General features: G+C 39.4%; 1 long non-coding RNA gene across 2 annotated transcripts; it reads left to right on the top strand.

Annotated features, from left to right (window-relative positions):
* The first annotated feature begins 248 nt into the window (after nt 1–248).
* LOC129658605 (uncharacterized) lies at nt 249–21770 on the top strand. 2 transcript variants are annotated; one of them, XR_008717441.1, is made up of 3 exons: nt 249–1069; nt 12928–13181; nt 19422–21770. It is a non-coding gene; the product is annotated as an uncharacterized LOC129658605 (long non-coding RNA). The 2 variants fall into 2 exon arrangements; XR_008717440.1 differs by lacking the exon at nt 249–1069 and adding an exon at nt 1907–2106.
* The last annotated feature ends 1847 nt before the right edge of the window (nt 21771–23617 follow it).

Here is a 23617-nt window from a genome sequence, read left to right as displayed (position 1 = left end):
AACACCCTCTTGTCTGAAATCTGTGAAGAAACAAATGGCATGCAAAGCAAGAATTACCCAATGATGTGTTTGTCATATGTCTAGAGAGACTGCATAAAATGAAAAAGATTTTAAAAAGAGATTTTAATTTCTGCTCTCAAAATTTTTCTATTGAATGTTTTACAAAGATGAGATTAATTTTTAATTTTGTTAATATACTATAAAAACAATTACTTTTCAAATTAATTTTTGTTTTCATCACAATATGTATGGGCTCATAGTTAAAAAGTCAAATAGTAATAAAGGCTTATAATGAAAACTGTCCCTTTCCATCTTACTCTTCAAAAGCAACAGGTTTCAAGCTCTTAGTTTTCCCTTTTTCTATATAGCCAGCATTTCTTTTTTCTTAAAGTCATGGCAAACCATAATTTCTGGTTTAGCCTGTCTTCAAGGTGTTAGTTGTATGACTGTATCAGGCACCCCTGTGGGTCATCAGGCATCTAGGGTTCCTGATCCTTCTAGGTCTCTAGACCCTTTTGGTAAGATATCATTAAGATAGTGGAGCAGTCTAATGTCTTGTAGGAGTAAACTTGTATTTTTCTATTAACATGAACCATGAGATTGCACCTGTTGACTGTGTAGGGTATCTTTAGCATGATTTTATTTCTCTTATTCAAAGTCTTCAGTTTTTGCTGGAATAGTAAAAGCTTTTAGATCCATATTATACTTATTTCTTATGTACCATCTCTCTTAAGTAGTTGTTTTTGTCATCTGTATTAAAAGCTAAAAGCAAGTTGCAAAACTAGATGTCAGTAGAGCTAACACAGTCCCTTAAGATCTTGTTAGGATTGTTGTCCAAACTCATACAGCTGGCCACATGACAGGCCAATAAATTGAGAGACAAGTCGTTGGGCCACTTTATTTAAAAAGCCAGCAGATCAAGAAGATGGTGGACTAGTGCCCTAAAGAGCCATCTTCCAAGTCAGAATTTAAACTTCTTTTATACTAAAAGCAGAAGGAGTGAAGTCATGGTTCTGTTCAGACTCCAGAGGGAATATGTTAATTTCTTCATTCCTACAGCGTTTCACAGGTGGGTCTGCTCAGAATGTTTCCCGTAGGCTACATAAATGTATTTCACCTTAAAGCTCATTGGGAGGCAGGGTACTCAGATGTGGGCTATTATGAATAATTTAAGCTTTGGGGAATTTTGAAGGGAAGATACTCAGAACAAGTGTTCCTGGCAGCTTCTACCTGAAAATCCCCCAATTGGGGGCCAACTAGCCATGAGTAGCAAGCCTCCTCGCTGACTTCACCAAAATTTGTTACTGATTCATACTACTCACCACATGACCTTGGATGAAAAAATAGTGACTGTATTGGGATGCTGGCAGACCAAGAAAATGGCAGACTAATGCCCTAAGGAACCATCTTCCTCGAGTTAGAATTCAGGCTTCCTTTATACTAAAAGACGAGGGAGAAAAGTCAAACACTTCTGGGTTCAGGTCGGCCTTCAGAGGGGATGTGTTAATTCTCCCAGCCATGAGTCATTCACATGGCCCAGTCAGGATGATTCCTGTGAGTTAAATAAAAGTATTTTAGCTTAATGCTCATCACTTGGGAGGCAGGGTTCCCAGGGGTGGGTCGTTACACACTTAAGTTGATAGGCAACATTCCTTTAGTGATCATTTTGTAATAGAATATAAGTTTCTTTCCTATTACAAGGTCTCATCAGACTGGTGTGTGGACACTGTATGGTTTTACTAAGATCTGTAAAACTTTTCAGAACTTTGCATTCATCCAAGTTACCTATGGTGTTTCAGGTAGGAGAGAATCTGCCTGCAATGCAGAGGACCCAGGTTTGATCCCTGGGTAGGGAAGATTCCCTGAAGAAGGGAATGGCTACCCACTTCAGTATTCTTACTTGGACAGAAGATTCCATGGACAGAAGAGGCTGGTGGGCTACAGTCCATCAGGTCACTTGAGTTGGACATGGCAGAGTGACTAACACACACACATGTTACCTATGACTCTGAGTTCTTAAAACAGACAGTCTTCTCCTTAACTCTTCCATCCTTCAAAATGCTATTCAGCAAATGAGGAGTATGTGCTTGTTTCCTGAAGTTTTGGGTATGTAAAAGGGAAAAGCTGTGCAGGAAGGTGGGGGTAGTAATGAGTTCATTTCAGCCTCACATAGTAAAAAATGGAAAGCATAAGGCTGAATGTACCTTCTTACGATGCCTCAATTTTTTCAATTCAATGCCAGTGTCTTACTAATCTTGTTGTTGTTGTTTAGTGGCTGTCATGTCCGACTCTTTTGTGACCTCATGGACTGTAACCCACCAGGCTACTTTGTCCATGGGACTTCCCAGGCAAGAATACTGGAGTGGGTTACCGTTTCCTTTTCCCAGGGGATCTTCATGACCCAGGAATCAAACTCATATCTCCTGCATGACAGGCTGATTCTTTACCACTGACCCAACAGAGAAGCACCTCTTACCCAGATGCATCAAGTAATGCACCTGTCCTCTCCTCTCTCTCTCCTGTCCTCTCATCATTCATCTTCTGTCCCCTATTTTCAAACTCCCACTAATAAACATTATTATTATTCATTATTATTTTTTAATTTATTTTTTACTGAAGGATAATTGCTTTACAGAATTTTGTTGTTTCCTGTCAAACTTCAACATGAATCAGCCATAGGTATACACATATCCTCTCCTTTTTGAACCTCCCTCCCAACTTCTGTCCCATCCTATTCCTCTAGATTGATACTGAGCCCCTGTTTGAGTTTCCTGAGTCATACAGCAAATTCCCATTGGCTATCCATTTTACATATGGTAATGTAAGTTTTTTTTTTGCTTTGGCGCCATCCCTTCATTCTTTCTGGAGTTATTTCTCCACTGATCTCCAGTAGCATATTGGGCACCTACTGACCTGGGGAGTTCCTCTTTCAGTATCCTATCATTTTGCCTTTTCTTACTGTTCATGGGGTTCTCAAGGCAAGAATACTGAAGTGGTTTGCCATTCCCTTCTCCAGTGGACCACATTCTGTCAGACCTCTCCACCATGACCCTCCCATCTTGGGTGGCCCCACAGGGCATGGCTTAGTTTCACTGAGTTAGACAAGGCTGTGATTAGATTGACTAGTTTTCTGTAAGTATGGTTTCAGTGTGTCTGCCCTCTGATGCCCTCTTGCAACACCTACCGTCTTACTTGGGTTTCTCTTACCTTGGGCGTGGGGTATCTCTTCACGGCTGCTCCAGCAAAGCGCAGCCCCTGCTCCTTACCTTGGATGAGGGGTACCTCCTCACTGCTGCCCCTCATGACCTTGAATGTGGAGTAGCTCCTCTATGCCCTCCTGCGACCATGCAGCCACCGCTCCCTGGACGTGGGGTTGCTCCTCTCGGCCGCCGCCCCTGACCTTGTCTGCCCGGTAGCTCCTCTCGGCCGGCACCCCTGACCACGGACATAGGTCCTCTCGGCTGCTCCTGCGCTGTCGCAGCCTGGCACTCTCGGCCTCTGCCCCTGACCTCAGACGTGGGGTAGTTCCTCTCCGCCGTGCTTGTGCACCGTCGCAGCCGCCTGCGCTTAGTTCCTCTTCACTTTCTGCCATAAGGGTGGTGTCATCTGCATATCTGAGGTTATTGATATCTCTCCTGGCAATCTTGATTCCAGCTTGTGCTTCTTCCAGCCCAGCGTTTCTCATGATGTACTCTGCATAGAAGTTAAATAAGCAGGGTGACAGTATACAGCCTTGACGTACTCCTTTTCCTATTTGGAACCGGTCTGTTGTTCCATGTCCAGTTCTAACTGTTGCTTCCTGACCTGCATATAGGTTTCTCAACAGGCAGGTCAGGTGGTCTGGTATTCCCGTCTCTTTCAGAATTTTCCACAGTTGATTGTGATCCACACAGTCAAAGGCTTTGGCATAGTCAATAAAGTAGATGTTTTTCTGGAACTCTCTTTCTTTTTCGATGATCCAGCGGATGTTGGCAATTTGATCTCTGGTATCTCTGCCTTTTCTAAAACCAGCTTGAACATCTGGAAGCTCAGATATGCAGATGACACCACCCTTATGGCAGAAAGTGAAGAGGAGCTAAAAAGCCTCTTGATGAAAGTGAAAGAGGAGAGTGAAAAAGTTGGCTTAAAGCTCAACATTCAGAAGACGAAGATCATGGCATCTGGTCCCATCACTTCATGGGAAATAGATGGGGAAACAGTGGAAACAGTGTCAGACTTTATTGTTTTGGGCTCCAAAACCACTGCAGATGGTGACTGCAGCCATGAAATTAAAAGACGCTTGCTCCTTGGAAGAAAAGCTATGACCAACCTAGACAGCACATTAAAAAGCAAAGACGTTACTTTGCCAACAAAGGTCCATCTAGTCGAAACTATAATTTTTCCAGTAGTCATGTATGGATGTGCGAGTTGGACTATAAAGAAAGCTGAGCGCCAGAGAATTGATGCTTTTGAACTGTGGTATTGGAGAAGACTCTTCAAAATCCCTTGGACTGCAAGGAGATTCAACCAGTCCATCCTAAAGGAGATCAGTCCCAAATATTCATTGGAAGGACTGATGCTGAAGCTGAAACAGCAGTACTCTGGCCACCTGATGTGAAGAACTGACTCACTGGAACAGACCTTGAGCTGGGAAAGATTGAAGACAGGAGGAGAAGGGCATGTCAGAGGATGAGACGGCTGGATGGCATCACCAACTTGATGGATATGAGTTTGAGTAAGCTCCAGGAGTTGGTGATGGACAGGGAAGCCTCGCATGCTGCAGTCCATGGGGTCACAAAGAGTTGGACATGACTGAGTGACTGAACTGAATAGCGATGTTGAGCATCTATGGATGTGTTTATTAGCCATCTCTATGTCTTCTTTGAGGAAATATCTGTTTAGGTCTTTTTCCCACTTTTTGATTGGGTTGTTTGATTTTTCTGGCATTGAGTTGTATGAGCTGCTTGTATATTTGGGAAATTAATCCTTTGTCACTTGTTTCATTTATTATTATTTTCTCCCATTCTGAGGGGTTTTTTTTTTTTTCCATCTTGCTTATAGTTTCCTTTGCTGTGCAAAAGCTTTTAATTAGGTCCCACTTGTTTACTTTTGTTTTTATTTCTGTTATTCTAGGAGATGGATCATAGAGGATCTTGCTTTGATTTATGCCATCGAGTGTTCTGCCTATGTTTTCTTCTAAGAGTTTTATATTTTCTGGTCTTACATTTAGGTATTTTATCCATTTCGAGTTTATCTTTGTGTATGGTGTTAGGAAGTGTTTTAATTTCATTCTTTTACATATAGCTGTCCAGTTTTCCCAGCACTGTTTATTGAAGAGGCTGTCTTTGCCCCACTGTATATTCTTGCTTCCTTTGTCAAAAATAAGGTACCAATAGGTGTATGAGTTTATTTCTGGGCTTTCTATCTTGTTCCACTGGTCTATATTTCTGTTTTTGTGCTGGTACCATGCTGTCTTGATGACTGTAGCTTTGTAGTATAATCTGAAGTCAGGAAGGTTGATTCTTCCAGCTCCATTCTTCTTTCTCAAGACTGCTTTGGCTATTCAGGGTCCATAGTTCCATATGAATTGTGAAATGTTTTGTTCTAGTTCTGTGAAAAATGCCATTTGTAATTTGATAAGGATCACACATTGAATCTGTAGATTGCATTTGGTAATATAGTCATTTTCACAATATTGATTCTTCCTACCCAGGAACATGGAATATCTCTCCAACTGTTTATGTCATCTTTTGATTTCATTTGTGTCTTATAATTTTCTGTGTACAGTTCTTTTGTATCCTTAGGTAAGTTATTCCTAAATATTTAATTATTTTTGTTGCAATGGATTATGAGATTGATTCCTTAATTTCTTTCTGTATTTTCATTGTTAGTATATAGATATGCAAGTGATTTCTGTGTATTGATTTTGTATTCTGCAACTTTGGTAAATTAACTGATTAGCTCTAGCCATTTTCTGATACTATCTTTAGGGTTTTCTACATACAGTATCATGGCTTTGCAAACAGCGAGAACTTTACTTCTTCTTTTCTGATCTAGATTCCTTTTATTTCTTTTTCTTCTCTGATTGCTATAGTTAAGACTTCCAGAACTATGTTGAATAATAAAGGTGAAAGTGGACACCCTTGTCTTGTTCCTGATCTTAGAGGGAATGCTTTCAGTTTTCACCATTGAGAATAATGTTTGTTGTAGCCTTACCATATATGGCCTTTACTATGTTGAGGTAGGTTCCTTCTATGCCCATTTTTTGAAGAGGTTTGATTGTAAATGGGTGCTGAATTTTGTCAAAGGTTTTCTCTGCATCTATTGAGATGATCGTATGGTTTTTACCTTTCAATTTGTTAATATAGTGTATCACATTGATTTACATATATTGAAGAATCCTTGCATTCCTGGAATAAACACAACTTGATCATGGTGTATGAGCTTTTTGATGTGTTGCTGAATTTTGTCTGCTAACATTTTGTTGAGGATTATTGCATCTATGTTCATCAGTGATATTGGCCTGTAATTCTTTTCTTTTTTGTGCTGTCTTTGTCTGGTTTTGGTATCAGGGTAATGGTGGCCTCATAGAATGAGTTTGGAAGTGTTCTTTTTCTGTAATTTTTTGAAAGAGTTTTAGAAAGATAGGCATTAGCTCTTCTCTAAATGTTTGATCAAATTCTCCTGTGAAGCCATCTGGTCCTGGGCTTTTTTGTCTTTTGGGAGATGTTTGATCACAGGTTCAGTTTCAGTCCTTGTAATTGGGTTCATATGTAATTCATATGTAATTGTAATTCATAATTTCTATTTCTTACTGGTTCAGTCTTGGAAGATTGAACTTTTCCTAAGAATCTGTCCATTTCTTCCAGGTTATCTATTTTATTGCCATATAGTTGTTCATAATAGTCTCATAATCCTTTTTATTTCTGCATTGTCTGTTGTAACCTTTCCTTTTTCATTTCTGAATTTTTTTTATTTGATTCTTCTCTCTTTTTTTCTTGATGAGTCTGGCTATAGGCTTGTCAATTTTGTTTATCTTCTCAAAGCTTTTAGTTTTACTAATCTTTACTATTGTTTCTTTAATTTCTTTTTCATTTATTTCTGCCATTATTTTTATGATTTCTTTCCTTCTACTAATTTTGGGGTTTTTTTTTGTTCTACTTTTTACAGTTGTTTTAGGTGTAAAGTTAGGTTGTCTATTCTATGTTTTTCTTGTTACTTGAGGTAGAATTGTATTGCCATAAACGTCCCTCTTAGAACTGCTTTTGCTGCCTCCACTAGGTTTTGAGTTGTCCTGTTTTCATTGTCATTTGTTTCTAGAAATTTTTTGATTTCTCTTGATTTCTTCAGTAACCTGTTGGTTATTTAGAAACGTGTTGTTTAATGTCTATGTGTTTGTGTTTCTTATAGTTTTTTTCTTGTAATTAATATCTCTCCTCATAGCATTGTGGTCAGAGAAGATGCTTGATATTATTTCAATTTTCTTAAATTTACTGAGGTTTAATTTGTGATCCAAGATGTGGTTTATCTTGGAGAATGTTCCATGTGCACTTGAGAAGAAGGTGGATTCTTCTGCATTTGGATGGAATGTCCTGAAGATATCAATGAGATCCATCTCATCTAACATATAATTTAAGACTTGTGTTCCTTATTAATTTTCTGTTTTGATGATCTGTCCATTGGTGTGAGTGCTGTGTTAAAGACTCCTACTATTATTGTGTTACTGTCAGTTTCTCCTTTTATGTCTGTTAGTGTTTGTCTTATGTATTGAGGTGCTCCTTATGTTGGGTGCATAGATATTTATAATTGTTATGTCTTCCTCTTGAATTGATCCCTTGATCATTATGTAATGTCCTTCCTTATGCCTTGTAATCTTGTTTATTTTAAGGCCTATTTTGTCTGATATCAGGATTGCTACTCCAGCTTTCTTTTGCTTCCCATTTGCATGGAATATATTTTTCCATCCTCTCACTTTCAGTCTATATGTGTCTTATGGTCTGAAGTGGGTTTTTTTGTAGACAGCATATATATGGGTCTCATTTTTGTATCCATTCAGCCAGTCTGTGTCTTTTGGTTGGTGCATTTAATCCATTTACATCTAAAGTAATTATTGATATATATGTTCCCATTGCCATTTTCTTAATTGTTTGGGGTTGATTTTGTAGATCTTTTTCTTCTCCTGTATTTCTTGACTATATAAGTCCCTTTAACATTTGTTGTACAGTTGGTTTGGTGGTACTGAATTCTCTTAACTTTTGCTTACCTGAAAAGCTTTTTATTTCTCCATCAATATTGAATGAGATCCTTGCTCAGTACTGTAATCTTGATTATAGATTTTTTCCTTTCAATACTTTAGATATATCCTGCCATTCCCTTCTGGCCTGTAGAGTTTCTGCTGAAAGATCAGCTGTTAAGCATATGGGGTTTCCCTTGTATTTTACTTGTTGCTTCTGCCTTGCTGTTTTTAATATTCTTTCTTTGTGTTTAGTCTTTGTTCATTTGATTAGTATGTGTCTTGGCATGTTTCTCTTTGGGTTTATCCTGTATGGGACTCTTTGTGTCTCTTGGACTTGATTGACTGTTTCCTTTTCCATGTTGGCAAAATTTTCAACTATAATCTCTTCAAAAAATTTCTCATACCCTTTCTTTTTCTCTTCTTCTGGGACCCCTATAATTCGAATGTTGGTGTACTTGATATTGTCCCAGAGCTCTTTGAGACTGTCCTCAGTTCTTTTTATTTTTTTTTACTTTATTCTGCTCTTTAGAAGTTATTTCCACCATTTTATCTTCCGGTTCACTGATTCGTCCTTCTGCTCCAGATATTCTGGTATTGATTACTTCTAGAGTATTTCTAATTTCAGTAATTGTGTTGTTTGTTTCTGTATGTTTACTCTTTAATTCTTCCTGGTCTTTGTTAAATTGATTCTTGCATTTTCTCCACTTTATTTTCAAGGTTTTTGATCATCTTTACTACTATTGTTCTGAATTCTTTTTCAGGTAGTTTGCCTATTTCCTCTTCATTTGTTTGGACTTCTGTGTTTGCAGTTTGTTCCTTCATTTGTGTAGTACTTCTCTGCCTTTTCATTATTATTATTTTTTTAACTTATTGGGTTTGAGGTCTCCTTTACCCAGACTTCAAGGTTGAAATCTTTCTTCCTTCTGATTTTTCCCCCTCCTAAGGTTGGTCCAGTAGTTTGTGTAACCTTTGTATAGAGTGAGATTTGTGCTGAGTTTTTGTTCGTTTGTTTGTTTATTTTTCCTCTGATGGCAAGGCTGAGTGAGGTGGTAATCCTGTCTGCTGATGATTGGGTTTATATTTTTGTTTTGTTTGTTGTTTAGATGATGCATCCCACACAGGGTCCTACTGGTTGTTGGGTGATGCGGGGTCTTGTATTCAAGTGGTTTCCTCTGTATGAGTTCTCACTATTTGATACTCCCTAGGGTTATTCTCTGGTAGTCTAGGGTCTTGGAGTCAGTGCTCCCAATCCACAGGCTCAGGGCTTGATCTCTGGTCAGGAACAAAGATTTCACAAGTGGTTTGTTATGGCATTAAGTGAGAGTAAAACAAATATCCAAAAACGAGAAACCAAAGATGAACCCCAGACAAATGGCAGTTACAAAACCAGGCAAATAATAATTAAAATACTGGAATATACACATATACATATACACCCATGAGCAAAGTGAAAACAGTCCAACAAAAGTAAACTACAGTAGATTGATCCAGCAAACAAAGGAAATCAAAAATTATATTTACCAGTTAAGAAAAAAACGAACTAAAGTACAAACTAGAAAACAAAACTCAAGCAAAATGCCAAGTGGGGAATAAAGCAATGAAAACAAAACTAACAAATATGTTGAAAGGAAAGGAAAGAAAGAAAAGAAAGAAAAAATAAATATGGAAGTTAGAGGTAGATAAAGATTTATATACATTAAAGACTAACTGCAAGGGGAAAAGAACAGTAGGAAAGGCAAACAAAGGAATAAATGTAGAAAAAATATAATAGATTTTTTAAAAATTAAAAAAACACAATAAAAAAATAAAATAAAAATTAAAGATAAAATTATAAAAAAGAGAAAAAAAAAAAAAAAACCAGAGAAGAAAGAAAAAAGGAAAACTCCACAGAACTGCAAAAGCCCAATGTAGAGGCAGAGGTTTCTAACAGTGATAAAAAATGTGACTGAGGGGGGAAATAGCTCTCAAAAGCTTAATTAGATTTCATAGTGCCAATAAAATCGACAACTACAACAGGGGGTGGGGGTGGGGGTCGCAGAGAGGGAAAAGAAAAAAGAAAAAAATCCAAAAGAATCTACAGAACAAGTCGAAACATAAGAATAATAAATGTTTTTCTTGAGTCACTGCTGTCAGAGTCCTTTCCCTCGCTGGGAGTCACAGTCCACCTCACCTCCCTAGGATGCCCTCCAACGCTGTGCTGATGATCTCTGGACCTGCTGTGGGGGCAGCTCAGATTCTAATCTGGCCCTACTCCTACGTGTTCTTGCTTCCAATGTCCACAGCTGTCAGAACTAGTGCCTTTTCTTCTTTTGTGGGAGCTCTCAATGACCTTTTATATTCCATAGACACAGAGTGCCTAGTTGATTGTGTGGATTTAATCCGCAGCTGGTACTGCTGGTGGGAAGGTTTTGGGTCTTCTTCCTTAGCCACACTGCCCATGGGTTTCAATTGTGGTTTCATTCTCTTGCATGTGGGTCATCCTCTGGGGTTTGCTCCTGAGGCTGCCCTGGAGAACTTGGGTTTGCCCCTGTGAGGACCGGGTGTGGAGATGGTGCAGCTGTTTGGGTCACAGGTATTCTTGCAGCATCAGGTACTCAGGGGAGTTGGCAGCCAGGGCAGCAGGAAATATAGTGCTCTAAAAGGGTATGTGGTAACCAGTATTCACCAATATATACTCCAGTATTCTTGCCTGGAGAACCTTCCTCCCTGACAGAGAACCCTGGTGGGCCACAGTCTACAGGGTCACAAAGAGTTGGACACTACCGAAGCAACCCTGTGTGCATAGACACAAGACTTTTTTTGCCTGTGCCAGCTCTGTCCCCGTGAGAGTTGAGCGTGAAAGTGGCACAGCTGCTTGGCTTGTGGGGACCCTAGCAGCGCCAAGTGTGCAGGGACACGGACTGCCTCTGCTGCAGGAATATGGCCCTATCAGAGTCTTTTTTGGAGCCTCTTGTAGATGGCGATCATAAGGCCTCTTTGGCCAGTCTTTCTCTGTAGCTCCGCCTGTTCAGGCACTTACAGGGCTCCCTTGCCTGGGGTCATTCTCTATTGTCAAGTGCATCAGGCACATAGAGGGGCTCCCCTGGCTGGGTCCTACTCTGTAGTCGGCACATCAGTTACTTAAAGGAGCACCTGGGGTAGGGTCGTACTCTGTAGTTTAGTGCGTCGTTTGATGGGCCACCTGCTCTATTATTCAGCTGCTGATGGGTGTGGGGAGAGAGAGGCTATGGTGATGGCTCCATCCCTTACTTGTGACTCAGCAGTATCGCCTTGCTTCCATGGCTGCCCGGCTTTCCTGCACACGAATTTCCCATCACAATCTCCTCCCTCACCTCCCCTTGATCTGTCTCTCTGCAATCAACAACAGCCCTCGCCCTGGGATCGCTCCACAATCCCTAAACTCCAGCTCCCAGCCACTCCACCTTTCAGGGTATCCTGGTCCCTGTCTGGGTTAAGTATGGCTGTTACAAGGACTGTCTGATTCTCATTCCATTTAGGCTGCCACAGATCAGCTCTTTCACTCTCAGCCTTAAATGTTTCTTCTCTGACTCAGACAATTGCCCCACTGTGGGGATCGGACCCCTGCTTCAGTTCCCCTACCCACCAAAGGCAGGTCCAGTCCTACTAATACTCCTGTTTCCCCACCTAGTTCCTTCATCCTACCAAGTTTTGCGTGGTTCTGTATATTCTTTTCCCCTGTCTTCTCTCAGCTGGTGTTCTGCATGCATTTCTGTGTCTGAAGGTGTATTTGTGATGTATCCTTGGAGAGAGATGTACCCCACATCCACCTACTCTTCCGCCATCTTGTTCTCCTCCCATTATTATTTTAAATTTATTTTTATTGGAGTATAGTTGACTTACAATGTTGTGTTAGCTTCTTCTGTACAGCAAAGTGAATCAGTTACACACACCTATTTATATACATATATCCACTCTTTTTAAACCTCTTTTCACATATAGGCCATTATGGAATATTGAGTAGAGTTCCCTGTGCTATACAGTAAATTCTTATTAGTAATGAATATTATTAACTGGCACCTAGCTCTAATATATACTTGGACATTATATATACTGTGTCCACTAAATGCTCTCACAACTCTATGAGGTAGATATTATTATCCCCATTTTACAAGTGAGTATTGATCAAGAGTTTAGTAGTGAAATATATTCAGAAACTGTACATCTGAAAATATCTCTCTGTTGTTCCCATAGAATTTGGACAATACACTGGCCAAAGGTATAAATACTGTAGCTATTACCTTAACACCGTTCCTTCATTTTGCATAAAAATCTGATGATAATTTGAATTTTAAATGCTTCCAGATAATCTGAAACTATCACAACATTGTCAATTGACTATATTCCAATTTAAAAAGTTAAAAAAAGAAAACCAGGAAAAATACTTCTGAACATCCCAAAACTAATAATATAAAAATGGAAAACTGAGAGAGAAATCAAATGTGAAATATTAATCAAGGAGTTAACAATTATCCTCCAGAAGAAAATAAAGCAAACTGATTGGAAAGAAATGTATTAGAATTACACAGAAGTTTTTTAAGGTTTAAAAAAGACTCAGAACAAGCCACATGTTATAAAAAATTAACAAGGGGAAGACTAGGAAACATCCAGCCTGGAGATAATTTTCTATATGACGGTAGGGAGATATTGAGAGTTTACACACTATTTTTTTCTTTTTTTTTTTTGCCTCACAGCAAGTGGGATCTTAGTTCCCCAACCAGCAATGGAACCTGAGCTCCCCTCTTCCCTGGCCACAATATTGGGAAGGAAACCTTAACTGCTGGATGGCCAGGGAAGTCCCAACACACTATTTTTATTTTCAATTATTTGATGAAAAGCTGGAGATAAAGAAAATGGAAAGTTTGTGGATGGAAATGGCCCCATTTCAACATGAACAAACCAAAAATGATATAAATCCTTGTGGAAGCCATGCAATCATCCTACAAAGGTATGCAATAATGAATTTTGAGACTGTAGACTGTTAACCACCAATTAAAAGTACTTCTTTGGAAGAATAAGAAAAGATAATTTTTGATAGTACTAGTATCTTAAGGAAATTTCAAGGAACATGAATGCTATGAAAGCATCAAAGAGTATTTGACAAAAGAGTAAGAAATAAAATGAAACCAGTAGAGCTATGAAAAATTGAAGAGACAAACAATTGCATTTTTGGTTGTTCTTTCAAACATATCTTCAGTTCAGTTCAGTTCAGTCGCTCAGTTGTGTCCAACTCTTTGCGACCCCATGAACCGCAGCATACCAGGCCTCCCTGTCCATCACCAACTCCTGGAGTCCACCCAAACCCATATCCATTGAGTTGGTGATGCCATATCTTACAGTAAAAGAATTGTAAAAACAGCTAAAGCCACCCTCATCCCTTTCTAATCCTGTTTCCTAACATAATCACATTCTTTAATTTGGTGTGTTTCATTTCTATGCATGATTTTATACCTTTACTACAATGAATGTGATTATTAATAAGTATTAATAATATTATTTTATGCTTTTAAAATTCACATGGTCTAGATGATGTTCAGATCAGATCAGATCAGTCGTTCAGTCGTGTCCGACTCTTTGCGACCCCATGAATCACAGCACGCCAGGCCTCCCTGTCCATCACCAACTCCCGGAGTTCACTCAGACTCACGTCTATTGAGTCAGTGATGCCATCCAGCCATCTCATCCTCTGTCGTCCCCTTCTCCTCCTGCCCCCAATCCCTCCCAGCATCAGAGTCTTTTCCAATGAGTCAACTCTTCGCATGAGGTGGCCAAAGTACTGGAGTTTCAGCTTTAGCGTCATTCCTTCCAAAGAAATCCCAGGGCTGATCTCCTTCAGAATGCACTGGCTGGATCTCCTTGCAGTCCAAGGGACTCTCAAGAGTCTTCTCCAACACCACAGTTCAAAAGCATCAATTCTTCAACACTGAGCCTTCTTCACAGTCCAACTCTCACATCCATACACGACCACAGGAAAAACCATAGCCTTGACTAGACAAACCTTTGTTGGCAATGTAATGTCTCTGCTTTTGAATATGCTATCTAGGTTGGTCATAACTTTCCTTCCAAGGAGTAAGCGTCTTTTAATTTCATGGCTGCAGTCACCATCTGCAGTGATTTTGGAGTCCAGAAAAACAAAGTCTGACACTGTTTCCACTGTTTCCCCATTTATTTCCCATGAAGTGGTGGGACCCGATGCCATGATCTTCATTTTCTGAATGTTGAGCTTTAAGCCAACTTTTTCACTCTCCTCTTTCACTTTCATCAAGAGGTTTTTTAGTTCCTCTTCACTTTCTGCCATAAGGGTGCTGTCATCTGTATATCTGAGGTTATTGATATTTCTCCCAGCAATCTTGATTCCAGCTTGTGTTTCTTCCAGTCCAGCGTTTCTCATGATGTACTCTGCATAGAAGTTAAATAAACAGGGTGACAATATACAGCCTTGACGTACTCCTTTTCCTATTTGGAACCAGTCTGTTGTTCCATGTCCAGTTCTAACTGTTGCTTCCTGACCTGCATACAAATTTCTCAAGAGGCAGATCAGGTGGTCTGGTATTCCCATCTCTTTCAGAATTTTCCACAGTTTATTGTGATCCACACAGTCAAAGTCTTTGGAATAGTCAATAAAGCAGAAATAGATGTTTTTCTGGAACTCTCTTGGTTTTTCTATGATCCATCGGATATTGGCAATATGATCTCTGGTTCCTCTGCCTTTTCTAAAACCAGCTTGAACATCAGGAAGTTCACGGTTCACATATTGCCGAAGCCTGGCTTGGAGAATTTTGAGCATTACTTTACTAGCGTGTGAGATGAGTGCAATTGTGCGGTAGTTTGAGCATTCTTTGGCATTGCCTTTCTTTGGGATTGGAATGAAAACTGACCTTTTCCAGTCCTGTGGCCACTGCTGAGTTTTCCAAATTTGCTGGCATATTGAGTGCAGCACGTTCACAGCATCATCTTTCAGGATTTGGAATAGCTCAACTGGAATTCCATCACCTCCACTAGCTTTGTTCATAGTGATTCTTTCTAACACCCACTTGACTTCACATTCCAGGATGTCTGGCTCTAGGTCAGTGATCACACCATCGTGATTATCTGGGTCGTGAAAATCTTTTTTGTACAGTTCTTCTGTGTATTCTTGCCATCTCTTCTTAATATCTTCTGCTTCCCTTAGGTCCATACCATTTCTGTCCTTTATCGAGCTCATCTTTGCATGAAATGTTCCTTTGGTATCTCTGATTTTCTTGAAGAGATCCCCAGTCTTTCCCATTCTGTTGTTTTCCTCTATTTCTCTGCATTGATCGCTGAAGAAGGCTTTCTTATCTCTTCTTGCTATTCTTTGGAACTCTGCATTCAGATGTTTATATCTTTCCTTTTCTCCTTTGCTTTTCGCTTCTCTTCTTTTCACAGCTATTTGTAAGGCCTCCCCAGACAGCCATTTTGCTTTTTTGCATTTCTTTTCTATGGGAATGGTCTTGATCCCTGTCTCCTGTACAATGTCACGAACCTCATTCCATAGTTCATCAGGCACTCTATCTATCAGATCTAGGCCCTTAAATCTATTTCTCACTTCCACTCTATAATCATAAGGGATTTGATTTAGGTCATACCTGAATGGTCTAGTGGTTTTCCCTACTTTCTTCAATTTAAGTCTGAATTTGGCATTAAGGAGTTCATGGTCTGAGCCACAGTCAGCTCCTGGTCTTGTTTTTGCTGACTGTATAGAGCTTCTCCATCTTTGGCTGCAAAGAATATAATCAATCTGATTTCAGTGTTGACCATCTGGTGATGTCCATGTGTAGAGTCTTCTCTTGTGTTGTTGGAAGAGGGTGTTTGTTATGACCAGTGTATTTTCTTGGAAAAACTCTACCAGTCTTTGCCCTGCTTCATTCTGTATTCCAAGGCCAAATTTGCCTGTTACTCCAGGTGTTTCTTGACTTCCTACTTTTGCATTCCAGTCCCCTATAATGAAAAGGACATCCTTTTTGGGTGTTAGTTCTAAAAGGTCTTGTAAGTCTTCATAGAACCGTTCAACTTCAGTTTCTTCAGCGTTACTGGTTGGGGCATCGACTTGGATTACTGTTATATTGAATGGCTTGCCTTGGAAACTAACAGAGATCATTCTGTCATTTTTGAGACTGCATCCAAGTACTGCATTTCAGGCTCTTTTGTTGACCATGATGGCCACTCCATTTCTTCTGAGGGATTCCTGCCCACAGTAGTAGATATATTGGTCATCTGAGTTAAATTCACCCATTCCAGTCCATTTCAGTTTGCTGATTCCTAGAATGTCGACATTCACTCTTGCCATCTCTTGTTTGACCACTTCCAATTTGCCTTGATTCATGGACCTGACATTCCAGGTTCCTATGCAATATTGCTCTTTACAGCATCGGACCTTGCTTCTATCACCAGTCACATCCACAGCTGGGTATTGTTTTTGTTTTGGCTCCATCCCTTCATTCTTTCTGGAGTTATTTGTCCACTGATCTCCAGTAGCATATTGGGCACCTACTGACCTGGGGAGTTCCTCTTTCAGTATCCTATCATTTTGCCTTTTCATACTGTTCATGGGGTTCTCAAGGCAAGAATACTGAAGTGACTTGCCATTCCCTTCTCCAGTGGACCACATTCTGTCAAATCTCTCCACCATGACCTGCCCGTCTTGGGTTGCCTCACGGGCATGGCTTAGTTTCATTGAGTTAGACAAAGCTGTGGTCCTAGTGTGATTAGATTGACTAGTTTTCTGTGAGTATGGTTTCAGTGTGTCTGCCCTCTGATGCCCTCTTGCAACACCTACTGTCTTACTTGGGTTTCTCTTACCTTGGGCGTGGGGTATCTCTTCACGGCTGCTCCAGCAAAGCACAGCCATTGCTTCTTACCTTGGACGAGGGGTATCTCCTCACTGCCACCCTTCCTGACCTTCAATGTGGGATAGCTCCTCTAGGCCCTCCTGCACCCACGCAGCCACGGCTCCTTGGACGTGGGGTTGGTCTTCCCGGCCACCGCCCCTGGCCTTGGGCATGGGGTTGCTCCTCCTGGCCACTGCCCCTGGCCTCAGGCATGGGGGCATTGGGTAGCTCCTCCCGCCCATCGCCCCTGGCCTCGGGCTTAGGGGCATGGGGTATCTCCTCCCGTCTGCCACCCCTGACCTCGGACGCGGGGTAGCTCCTCTCGGCCGTTCCTGCGCCGTTGCAGTCTGGTACTCTTGGCCGCTGCCCCTGACCTCGGATGTGGGGTAACTCCTCTTGGCCGCCGCCCTTCGGGCATGGGGTCCTCCCGGCTTCTGTTACATGCATTAAAATTGCAGCTTTTTTTTTTTTCTTTTTCAACCAAATACTACCTTTTAAAAAGTTTTTCCATGATGATCTATTTTGGTCAATTAAACTGTTGTATAGCATTCTATAGTATACATATACCTCAGTTTGTCTATTCTCCTACTGAAGATTTTCTATGTCTTCCACAATTGTAAGTGGTTATGGAATAAATATCTGTTTATATGTTTCCTTAAGCACATATGGATGTGAGATTTTCTCCAGAGTAGACTTCTACAAGAGGGTCAATTTGAAGGTCAATACACATCTTTAGTTCTTCAATTTGACAAAGTATTAATTTTCTCCAAATTATATTCTCATCATAATGCAAATAGTTCCAATTTCCTCCCACGTTGCCTGGTTTGTGTTTTAAACTTTTCAATATACAAGTTTATTTCACACTTGAATATTTTGCTTTATACTTACATTGTGTTTCTTTCATATTTTATTTCTTTCCTGTTTCCTATTAAATGGATTATATTTTATTGGCTTTTATCTCTCTACTGGGTAAGTTGCATTAGATTTTCTTCAACATTATAGACATTTATTTCCCCATGATTTCTTGCCATTTAAAATTTCAGAATAAAACTCTTTTGTAGGTGACCATTTTCATATGTCTATTTGAAAAGTTTTAGTCTTTATTTAAATTTAGTGCTTTGCTAAGAGACTTTGCTTTTGTTACTTTTTATTAGGAAAAATTGCAGAAATATACAAAATCAAAGAAAACAAGTAACTTCTGAGTAAGTTACCATCCAATTTCAACAAACATCCTCCCTACCAGACTTGTTTTGTTAAATCCTTTCTGCTTTCTTGGCTAGAGTATTCTAGAGTAAAACCCAGATATTTGTTCATCCACTGATAGACACTTAGATTGCTTTAATATCTTGGTTACTGTAAATAATGAACATGGGGATACAAATATTTCTTCAATATCATGATTTAATTTCCTGCAGATACATTCCCAGAAGTAGAATTGCTCCATCATGTGGTTGTTCTATTTTTAATTTTTGATGACTCTCCATACTGTTTTCCAGTGGCTGCACCAACAGAGCACAAAGTTTCCCTTTTCTCCTCATCCTCACCAGCATTTACCTCTTGTCTTTTTAATGAAAACCATTCTAATGGACCTGACGTGATATCTTATTGTGGTTTTCATTTGCATTTCCCTTATGATTAGTGATCCCGAGCACCTTATCATGTACTTGTCGGCCATTCATATATATTCTTTGGGGGAAAAAATGTCTATTCAGGTCCTTTGCTCATTTTAAATTGGATTTTTTTTTTTTTTTTTGCTATTGAGTTGCAGAATTTAATTGACTAGTATAAATGCAAAGATTCTCAAAAGACAGCCTGCAGAATGAGAAAAATATTTGCAAGTGATAGATCTAATAACAGATTGATATCCAGAATACATAAAGAATTTTGACAAAAAACTGAATCAATTTAAAAATAGACAAAGGACCTGAATAGACATTTTCCCAAAGAAGATATAATAGCCAATAAAATATTGCAATCAGTGTCCTTATTTGTAAAGTCAAGATAAAAATATTTACCTTCTAGGGTCAATGTGAGGATTAAATGTGTTAATGCATATAAAGTGCTTTAGGGAAGTACATGGCATATATTAAACACTGTATTATGTCTGCCATTCACAAACTTTTTAATCTTAGGACCTCTTGACACTATTATAAAATTGTTTAGCACCTATCCCCCCACCTCAGCTTTTGTGTTTATGGGTTATATTTATCAATATTTACTACATTAGAAATTAAAGCCAAGAAACCTTAAAAAGGTTTATTTATGAGGTCATTTAAAATAATTACATGATAATATAATTTTTAAATGAGAAAATAACTTCATTTTCCCCCCAAAATTAGTGAGAAGAGTGGCATTACTTTACATTTTTGTTCACCTGGGACACATCTGGCTTTCTATAAGAGACTTGGAACCATACCTGCTTCTGCATCCAACCTGCTATAAATCACACATCAAGAAGCCTTGGAAAAATTCCACGTGCTCTCTTCAGAAAACGAGAGTGAAAAAGGCAAATCTCAGTTTATTATTATGTGAAAAAGTTTTGACCTTGCGGACCCCCAAGAAGGGTCTCAGGGACCCTCTAGAGTCCTCAGACTGAATTATAGCTTGAGACTCCCTCTCCATGTTTTCTATTTTTACTATGGTTATGGTTATTGATGATGATGGAGAAAGCCAGGATAGAAAAGTTAGAGCTGTATGTGAAGTTCTTTTAATAAAACTAGTTCTTTGCAGATATCATTTAAAAAGTGCTTGTCTTTGAAAAAGTGGAACCAGGTTTGGGTTAAAATGCTGTGAACCAGGACTTCCCTGGAGCTCCAGCAGTTAAGATTCTTCTACGTGTCTACTGCAGGGGGCGTGGCTTTCATCCCTGGTCAGGGAACTAAAATCTCACATACTGTGTAGTGTTGCTGAAAAGTAAAATCAATCAATCAATAGAAGTCAGGTGAAGAAATTCTGTGAACCTACTGATATTCAGAATAAATGGACAGTTGTATTTAGCTTTGACATACATGTGGAGCTATAGCCATGAAGTAAAGAGGAAAAAGTCCCCTTAGTGCATTGTTGCTGCTGCTGCTGCTGCTAAGTCACTCCAGTTGTGTCTGACTCTGTGAGACCCCACAGACGGCAGCCCACCAGGCTCCCCCGTTCCTGGGATTCTCCAGGCAAGTGTACTGGAGTGGGGTGCCATTGCCTTCTATAAGGAAACAAAGTGTGTGTTTGCACCACCATGGAAAATTTTCATGAGAAACTTTGTGTTAGCATTGGGCTCAGACAGCAAAACTGCAGATAGTACAGTGAAATCCAAGCGCATTCTAATGCTCTTTTTCCAAGGAGGTTCAGGCAGAAGAAATATATTCTGGAAGACCAAAATGCATAACTGTAACCAAAGCATTTCATGAAAGGGGAAAATGGAAACTAAAGGATCTTGGCTCCCTTGCCTGGATTTTTCTGTTTTTATTGAGGATGGTCACTTGGTAGAAAAGGTAACAAGGCTGAAGTTCTGATTGTACATCAGTATATTCACGGGCCATTCTTGCCCAGACAACAAGGTGTTGAACTTCTTAGCTACTCAGTTTAAAGGCAAAATCTTGTCATTGTCTCTCAGGGAAAAATAATGATTCCAAGCTATGTTGTGAAAAAAAAAAAAAAAAATCACAGGTCCTCATGACTGATGGTGTTTGGCTCAGCAAGCCAAACCACTCTGGATCCTATACTCTCTAGGTCTTGTTGTGTAGGTTTTCCTCTTCCCCCTGTTCTCTTTTAAAAATACTCATTCTGCTTTTGGTATTTTTCCTGTCTTCAATTTCCTCAGAAATATGAAAATAACAACAAAAGATCCCAGGGTATACAGAGTCGCTATACTGCTCAAGGAACTGTGGAAGTAAAATTCATCTAATGTTGAGAATGCTTAGGGAAAATGATTGAAAACACTATTCCAGAGAAATGATCTACAAAACTTAAAAGTGGAGGCAAAAATGTGATATTAGGGAGAAAAGTGCAAAGAGAGAAGGGAATGGCTCATTTCAAAGGCTGATGGTGCCAAATGAAATTTTCAGGAAAACCTAACCTTGAAAAAGAGGTACAAGATGAATCAAAAGAGTGAACTAAAGACTACAAAGAAGGTCCATGAGATGCCTTGACTATGTATATATAACTCCACCATACTATCTCTTGTCTAACTGTTATCCTGGTTCCTACATCAGCCCTGAAAATCCTGAAACAGCCACATGGTGAGGCATACTCTAGAGGATGCTCTGTCATGATTCATACTCTAGGAAGAAGATTGAAGTCACGTGGACATGTAACAAGAACAAGAGTTGGGAGATCTGGTGAAAAAAAATAAACTATTAATAGTGGAGAAACATTTAGGCCAGAAAGCGGAAGAATAAAAAGCAAAGAGTAGGAGAGAAACAAACAAACAAACAAACAAAATTAAAACTGTAACAAATGAAGAAACAATTAGCAAGAGAAAGAACAAGTCTTAACAGAGAGAAAAGGAAGGTAGTACAGAAATGAAGTAAACCAGCATGTTGTGATGGCATCAGTGGAAATAGACTGAGCAGGAGTGGATTCTTCCTGGTGACTTTTTGAATGTTTTCTTCTCTTGATTCTTGCAGACCTCAGCTACATTATCTCTTCTCCCTTTAAACACTGCAGAAGATTTACTGAAAAACAGATAACCAAAACCTCTATTTTATGTTGATTCCCTATATGGTATTTATCTCTCAGTATCCATAGGATTTTAGTCATTAAGAAATTTAGGACATATTGGGAAATATAAACAATATTTTATAATAACTATAAATATTTGATAATAACTATCCATAACCTTAAAAATTGTGAATCACTATATTGTACACCTGGAAGGTATATAATATTGTACATCAACTATACTTCAATTAAAAAAAAAGAAATTTGGACATCTCTATTTCATTTCCTGAGAAGTTGGAGATTGAGTCTGATTTTTGGTGACCTGTTGTTGTCTTATATACCAGATGGTATCAGATGTTGGGGCTATTGGGAAATTGTCATGTCTAGATGATCTGTGATGCAAGAAGGGGTCTTACAGGATTGGAAAAGTATCATTTTATGAAAATTTGGTGGGGAGAGGGGAAAGCAGAAGAGGTGATGGTAATGATGAACATTTCACTTCAGGAATTTTCTTTCCTAAATTTGTTTGTGAACCTGGGAGTAAAAATTAACTGAAATACTTTCTGCCCCTCTCCATTTGTTTTCCATTGTTTTAACCTTAAAAGCATCTGACACCCACACTGACAGGAACAGATGGTTTTTCTCATGCTCTTCCCTTTGCCCCAAATAGAAGATACCCTCTGTTTATATCATAATCAAAATCCTTCCACCATCTTCATGGTGGTGAAGAATTCATCTTTCCTGCCTTCCTATATTCCTTCCATATGGGAAAATCACTAACATTGGCTGGGTACCTACAGAATATAACTCAATAAGCTCTCACAGGACATTATCTCCCCACATTTTTACAGTGACCTTAAGGAGTTACGAGATGAGAAACTCAAAACACAGAGGAGTGGCCACTTTCTGAAGACCAGTCAGAGGTAATGGCTGGAGGAGATTCTGACCCAAACCTTTATGTTATGGCAGCTAAAACTGTAAGAATCTTCCACCAAATAGAATCAAACAACCCCCAGAGATAAACTTCCTTATGCATTTAGTTTATTTTTTAAACAGCAATTTGTGCTGTATTTAAGTCATTTACATATGTGTGTGTTACCTGCTAAATTAAGAATCTTTGAATGTCAAGAAGCAGATGTTATTCAAGTCTCTGTATTACCCAGAGTACCTCCCAGTTCAGTTCAGTTCACTTCAGTAGCTTAGTCATGTCTGACTCTTTGTGACTCTGTGGACTGCAGGACGCCAGGCTTCCCTGTCCATCACCAATTCCTAGAGCTTGTTCAAACTCATGTCCTTCGAGTCAGTGATGCCATCCAATTATCTCATCCTCTGACATCCCCTTATCCTCCTGCCTTCAGTCTTTCCCAGCATCAGGGTCTTTTCTAAGGAGTCAGTTCTTTGCATCAGATAGCCAAAGTATTGGAGCTTCAGCTTCAGCATGAGTCCTTCCAATGAATATTCAGGACTGATTTCCTGTAAGATTGACTGGTTTGATCTCCTTGCAGTCAAGGGACTCTCAAGAGTCTTCTCCAACACCACAGTTCAAAAGCATCAATTCTTTGGCACTCAGCCTTCTTTATGGTCCAGCCCTCACATCCATACATGACTACTGGAAAAACCATAGCTATGACTATTCGGACCTTTGTTGGCAAAGTAATGTCTGTGCTTTTTAATATGTTGCTTAGGTTGGTCATGGCTTTTCTTCCAAGGAGCAAGCGTCTTATAATTTCATGGCTGCAGTCACCATTTGTAGTGATTTTGGAGCCCAAGAAAATAAAGTCTGTCACTGTTTCCATTGTTTCCCCATCTATTTGCCATAAAGTGATAGGACCGGATGCCATGATCTTAGTTTTCTGAATGTTGAGTTTTAAGCCAGCTTTTTCAC

Source organism: Bubalus kerabau, chromosome 8 (genome assembly GCF_029407905.1).
Source record: "Bubalus kerabau isolate K-KA32 ecotype Philippines breed swamp buffalo chromosome 8, PCC_UOA_SB_1v2, whole genome shotgun sequence".
In the NCBI taxonomy this organism is placed as follows: domain Eukaryota; kingdom Metazoa; phylum Chordata; class Mammalia; order Artiodactyla; family Bovidae; genus Bubalus; species Bubalus kerabau.
Note: the sequence above shows the minus strand (reverse complement) of the source record. Positions and strands in the feature narration are given on the sequence as shown.